This window comes from Oncorhynchus tshawytscha, linkage group LG25, assembly GCF_018296145.1.
Source record: "Oncorhynchus tshawytscha isolate Ot180627B linkage group LG25, Otsh_v2.0, whole genome shotgun sequence".
Lineage (NCBI taxonomy): Eukaryota > Metazoa > Chordata > Actinopteri > Salmoniformes > Salmonidae > Oncorhynchus > Oncorhynchus tshawytscha.
Genome location: NC_056453.1, coordinates 3742384 through 3749361, shown reverse-complemented (window position 1 = coordinate 3749361; position 6978 = coordinate 3742384).

Sequence of the window (6978 nt, the reverse complement as noted above, 5' to 3'; positions counted from 1 at the left end):
GACCTGAGACTGGGACGGAGATTTGTCTTCCAACAAGACAATGATCCCAAACATAAAGCAAAATCTACAATGGAATGGTTAAAAAATAAACATATCCAGGTGTTAGAATGGCCAAGTCAAAGTCCAGACCTGAATCCAATCGAGAATCTGTGGAAAGAACTGAAAACTGCTGTTCACAAATGCTCTCCATCCAACCTCACTGAGCTCGAGCTGTTTTGCAAGGAGGAATGGGAAAGAATTTCAGTCTCTCATACAGATCCACAAACAATTCGAAAACAAATCCAATTTTGAAAAACTCCCATATCTACTGGGTGAAATTGTTTTCATTGTTTTCATAAATCAGTCTTTATTGTTTTGAAACTACTGTATGTGTAATGTTTACTGTTAATTTTTATTGTTTATTTCACTTTATATATTCACTTTATATATTATCTACCTCACTTGCTTTGGCAATGTTAACACATGTTTCCCATGCCAATAAAGCCCTTGAATTTAATTTAATTGACAGACAGACAGACAGACAGACAGACAGAGACAGACAGACAGACAGACAGACAGACAGACAGACAGACAGACAGACAGAGTATCTATTTCATAAAGTTATCCATTTTAGAGAGAGTTTGTGTAAATTCTAGTCCTAGAATGAAACCTGACACAAATGAATCACCCTGACGAGCCTCTGACCTTTAACAGAACAATGACGTAGGGAACGACTTTGGATGGGCAATCGAGGGCAGTTAGGATCAGAACTTGTCAGAATAATAGAAGAGAAAATTATTTATTTCAGCTTGATTTGTTTACTCACTTACCCAGTGGGTCAGAATTTTACTCTCAACTATCAAACAATCATGAAATCATAAATGAATGAATGTCTACACTAAAGTATGTGAATTTGATGGACTTTCTAACCTTAAAGGCCCAAGAACCAAAGTACAAATGCCAATGAAGTCCCTGCTCAGCCCTGGTCCTTTCATTCTGTAAATTCTGGTTCCTAAGCCTTTGAACTGTTTTCAAATGATAGAATGGCTATTTAACCGATTTGCAAGAGTTACACTGACCTAAGACAGGGCATTTGCATTTAGTCTTCAGAATTCATCTGTACATGCTGCTTGCATAGATTGCACATCCAAGGTGGGTGCCTAGGTCATTGTTCTGTTGAGGTCAGAGGATCATCAGGGTAAAGAATTTCACACCTCTGAGTTGTAGTTTTACAAGCTATTGCCTGGAGAGTTTCTCCCAAGCTGAATTTGTATTAATGAACTAGTTGAAAACTGGCATCAGACTGCCAACAATCAGCCTCTAAACAAGTTTCTGCAGGAAATAAACACAAAAATGCTGTGACAATTTAATGGTTGCTCCATGTGTTATACACAATTGTATTTATTCAATAGCAGAAGCCCTTATTCTTACAGTTGTAGTTATGTGACTAAATAAAGTACATTTTCGTAACACCTAACATACCCAAATTGTATTCCGTTTAAAGTATTTTAGGTTTATTTAACCAGGTAAGTAAGTTGAGAACAAGTTCTCATTTACAACTGAGACCTGTCAAGGGCAGAAGCCATTGTTCACAAACAGTGAATAAAAATGATGGCTGTTGGAGAGGGGGGCAGCTGTGTTGAGTTTCAACCTCCTGCAGCAACTGGATGTGGTTAAATAGGCCTGTCTATCTGTAAGATATATTGTGCTACAAACACAAGAGGAGAGAGAGAATTTAGAGAGAATTATTTATTTCAGAATTATGTATGTCTTTAATCACATTCCCAGTGGGTCAGAAGTTTACATACACTCAACTAAAATAGGGTTGTAACAAGGGGTGGTTTGTAGACTAAGGACAGATTCGTGGATAAAACAACTGGGTTCTTTTGATAACACTAGCCTAAACTATTTAACATAGTGCAATGACAGAGACACTGGAATTTGTCAAAAAAAAATATATATGTTATGAAAACGTGAAAATGATCCAAATAAAGTTCCAGCACAACATGAGATGATCAGACTGAACCAACTGCTATCTTGAAATGTTTATAAAGGTAGCTGGCAGCCTGGGCCATTTTCTTCCAAGCCCAAAATGTAGGCCCAGAATGAAGCCTGACCTACATTTAAAGTGCTTTTGGGTTACAGCGGCCAAACCGTTGAGGCTAGAAACACAATTCACCCCCAGGAATGCTTGGGAAGTACTTCTTATTTACTCATACCATTTTACATGAACCATTAACAGTGAATCTGTATGTGTAATGATTACTGTTTATTTTTATTGTTTATTTCACTTTATATATTCACTTTATACATTATCTTGTGGACTTCAGGAATTGTGGACTTCAGGAAACAGCAGAGGGAACACCCCCCATCCACATCGATGGAACAGTAGTGGAGAGGGTAGCAAGTTTTAAGTTCCTCGGCATACACATCACAGACAAACTGAATTGGTCCACTCACACAGACAGCATCGTGAGGAAGGCGCAGCAGCGCCTCTTCAACCTCAGGAGGCTGAAGAAATTCGGCTTGTCACCAAAAGCACTCACAAACTTCTACAGATGCACAATCGAGAGCATCCTGGCGGGCTGTATCACCGCCTGGTATGGCAACTGCACCGCCCTCAACCGTAAGGCTCTCCAGAGGGTAGTGAGGTCTGCACAACGCATCACCGGGGGCAAACTACCTGCCCTCCAGGACACCTACACCACCCGATGCTACAGGAAGGCCATAAAGATCATCAAGGACATCAACCACCCGAGCCACTGCCTGTTCACCCCGCTGTCATCCAGAAGGCGAGGTCAGTACAGGTGCATCAAAGCTGGGACCGAGAGACTGAAAAACAGCTTCTATCTCAAGGCCATCAGACTGTTAAACAGCCACCACTAACATTGAGTGGCTACTGCCAACACACTGTCAATGACACTGACTCTACTCCAGCCACTTTAATCATGGGAATTGATGGGAAATGATGTAAATATATCACTAGCCACTTTAAACAATGCTACCTTATATAATGTTACTTACCCTACATTGTTCATCTCATATGCATACGTTGATACTGTACTCTATATCATCGACTGCATCCTTATGTAATACATGTATCACTAGCCACTTTAACTATGCCACTTGGTTTACATACTTATCTCATATGTATATACTGTACTCGATATCATCTACTGTATCTTGCCTATGCTGCTCTGTACCATCACTCATTCATATATCCTTATGTACATATTCTTTATCCCCTTACACTGTGTATAAGACAGTAGTTTTTTTTGGAATTGTTAGTTAGATTACTTGCTCGTTATTACTGCATTGTCGGAACTAGAAGCACAAGCATTTCGCTACACTCGCATTAACATCTGCTAACCATGTGTATGTGACAAATAAAATTTGATTTGATTTGATTTGATTTGATATCTACCTCACTTGCTTTGGCAATGTTAACACATGTTTCCCATGCCAATAAAGCCCTTGAATTGAATTGAATTGACAGACAGACAGACAGACGGTATGTCTGTCTCTCTCTGATGAAAAAGGATGATAATAAAATGTGAACAACGATGAAGCCATGTTTGTGATGATTTATTATTTTTATTGTGTAATATTGCACACTCTTTCAATATGTATATCAACAGAAGAAAATTAAATGTTTACAGGCTAGGAAGAACACCTCCAAATGTCACTCTCTTATCTCTGCCACAGCACAACCCAAGGGGGTTGTTTTGAGTCCCATCAGATTTCAAGCTGACGGACCTAGTTGTCAAGCCATTTCAAATCTTCTCCTTCTCCACCAAAAGATTTTCTTGACACCCCATAGTCAAATAACAGTTCTTGTTGCACCTGAATGTCTCGTAGGGCAATGAAAAGGATGACGTTCCACACTTTGCCACCGTCTTCTAATTGCTGAAGCTGACCCTTTATGTTGCTTCTCTTTCTGGAATGATTTATCCTACGTCCAAATTTATCCATCTCTGGGTGGCAAGGACAGGGCACAGTCTTTGCATCTATGCAGTGGGTTTTCCCTGATGATTCCTTGTAGAAGTAAAGGAACCCCATCTCGTCATTCTCTGTTGCTTCCAACAATTTTTTCCCCTGCTTCCCTGAGAGTGGGAGACCGTGGTAGTCACAGACAACTTCCCCTTTAGCAAATGGACGTGTCGTCAGTACCTTTTTTCCTTTATCAGGGTCACTGGCAATGTACAGTCCTTTCCACTTCTGGGACATCACCAGCTTCATAATTTCCTTGTTGTCTTTAGGTGTGTCAGTGTTAATTGAAGGTTGCCAGTGACAAAGGACAGTCTCCACTTTCACTTTGTTCTTCTCCCAGTTCTGCCTTTCAATGTATCTCTCTACTTGACGTGCAGTGTGTTGTCTTCTGGGGAAGTGTGCTGTAACAACAACAAAAAATGTGTTATTAATAATTTAATTTATTCAATAGTAGAAGCCCTTATCAAGTACTACTTTATTTACTGACTAAACAAAGTACATTTTTGTAATAATTAATATATCAAAATTGTATTTAGTTTAGGGTATTTTAGCTGCTTCGTACCGATCACATAATCCCGTCTCATTTTCACTTGCTGGCTTCTCCACTTGTCGTAGCAATATCTCTCATGCATTCCTACAATCAGTCGTCTGGCCTTGTTCTGGATTGATTATCCATCAATTGTGACAGGGAAGTGTTCATAGAATAGTTTCAAGGCCTGTGCCTCATCCAACTTTTTGTAGCTGGACAATGCTCCCTTTCTACTTGTGCTTGCACAGGAGGGGCCTGCAGTCTCAATACTTGAAAAAGGGAAAATAACAACACATTTGTATCTATATGTAGCAGCATTTACAAGACAATGTAAAGTGTAATTTATATAATATGTGTAAATACTTACTTAGATTCATCGGACATGGCAACTTTGGTGATCAGCTTCATTCCCAGGCAGGCATTGACTGGTGTCTTCATGCGGTAATGCTTTTCAGCTGTAGCAGTTGTATGGGCCAAGTAGTCAGCAACAAGGGCCTTCTGTTGGTCTGTGAAGCTGGCGGTATTTGTCTCCATAACTCGTCTTGCTACCTGGCTCGTGATGTTGGGCAAGTTGTATCTGATGAAAGATCAAGAAAAACAGTTTGGTTTCTTAAAACTGTACTGTCAAATAAGTATTGTGGAATGATTAAACAGTGTTCTACTTAACAGTGGTGTACTTACTTGGAATGAAACCTTTGTAGGTTATTGGATGGGTTGTAGATCGGGTTCCCGGTTGTGGAAATGAAGAAGCTCTCATCTGCTTCCTTGTCATCAGAGTTTTTAAGAAAAGCTGGTCGAACATGTCGGTAGTACACATCAAACCACTGAAAAAATAGACAACATTAATATATGTTTAACTGGTTTGTATTAAATCAATCACATTCACAATAACATATTGTAGTAAATATACTTACTGCCTCTTCCTCCTCATCTAACGAAATGGTTGCAACTTGCTGTGTTGCTGTTTTGTGCTTCTTAACGCCGATGACAGTCCAATTCTCTCCATCTGGCAACTTGCACGGTTTCCTTGAGAGCCATTCGTCCAGCTGCATTTGGAACAGTGACATATTAATAACACACATGCCAAAGAAGCAAATACAATTCAACATTATAGCAGATTTATGACATTAGTTAACTTACGGTCAAGTTTTTGACCACTCCAGCCCTTTGGAGATGTTTCAGAATGAGCAGAGACTCAAGGTAGTACAGAACGTGCAGTTTTTCAGTTTCCAGCAAGGATTCTTCATTCATGGCCTTCCCAATGATACACAGAAATTCTTTCTTCGCCACCCTCAAAAGTTCCCAACATTCATGTGGTGTCTTCGCAACTGACACCATCTGTGTGTATCTGCACAAAAACAATAAGACATTAATAATACACACTTATTTTAAAATACATTTCTGTGAGGATCAATTTGAAATATATACCTTTTCCCAGTAATTTCCTTAGACACCTGCTTGCTCATGGACTTCTGCAGTTCATTCAAGCATAGGAGGAAATGCTTGCATTGCTCAAACAAGGCTCTGTCTGTCTGAATAAGGCTTGTAATGGCAATGATGTACCGAAGAAATCTCTTCAGATTCTTCATGTAGTTGGCAATGGTTTGCTTCTTCTGTCCAATGTCTGCAAGCTTGGTAAAAAATGATCTGCTTTTTTTCCAAGTTATTAACAAAATCCAGCGATGGTTTGTTTGAGTCCATATAAAACAAAAACCTTGACACATTTGCAACCTGTACATGAAAATTAAAATAATATTAATTACATAGTTAATATTAATTCTTATTGAAATATGTAAACAGTAAAATCTCTGTACATACCTCCTGTTTGAAATTGGGAATGTTGTTGTCGTCACGGAGAAATTTCCCAAATCCAGCCAATAGATCACAATCCAGAGGGTGCTTTTGGTATAAACCACTGCTTTGCATCTCCTTTCTCAGTTTGGTGTCCCATGACTGGTTCAATGGCCTGGAAAATATTTGGTATGCAGATTAGAATAAATAAAATACATCCATGTTTGCTTATATACTTATACGTAGTACTTGTTATTAATGAGTTGATTTCTATTTATTTACTTACGGTTGGTACAATGCCGACTGGTCATGTTCCTTGTCTGATTCTTCATCCATATTTCCATCTGTAGCTGGGGGTAACACTTGAGCCACTTCCACTTGGCTGAAATATCACACAGATTAACAAAAACATTTATACAATTTTAACAATCAAACATAATTGGACAACATTTCAAATGAGTTCCAATAGCATGTAACTTGCACATATATTATTTTATCAGTGCTTACCCAGTTATTTGTTCGTCTTCTGGCTTGTTGATCACAAAACCACCCAGTTTTTCAAGATCCTTAATCAAAGGTTGGACTTTGTCCAGTTGTGTCACAACAGAGCTGAGTGTTTTGTAGTCAATGATCCTGCAGTGCCAAAGATACTCAATCATCAAATCGTGGATTTGCTCACTTCCTGGTCA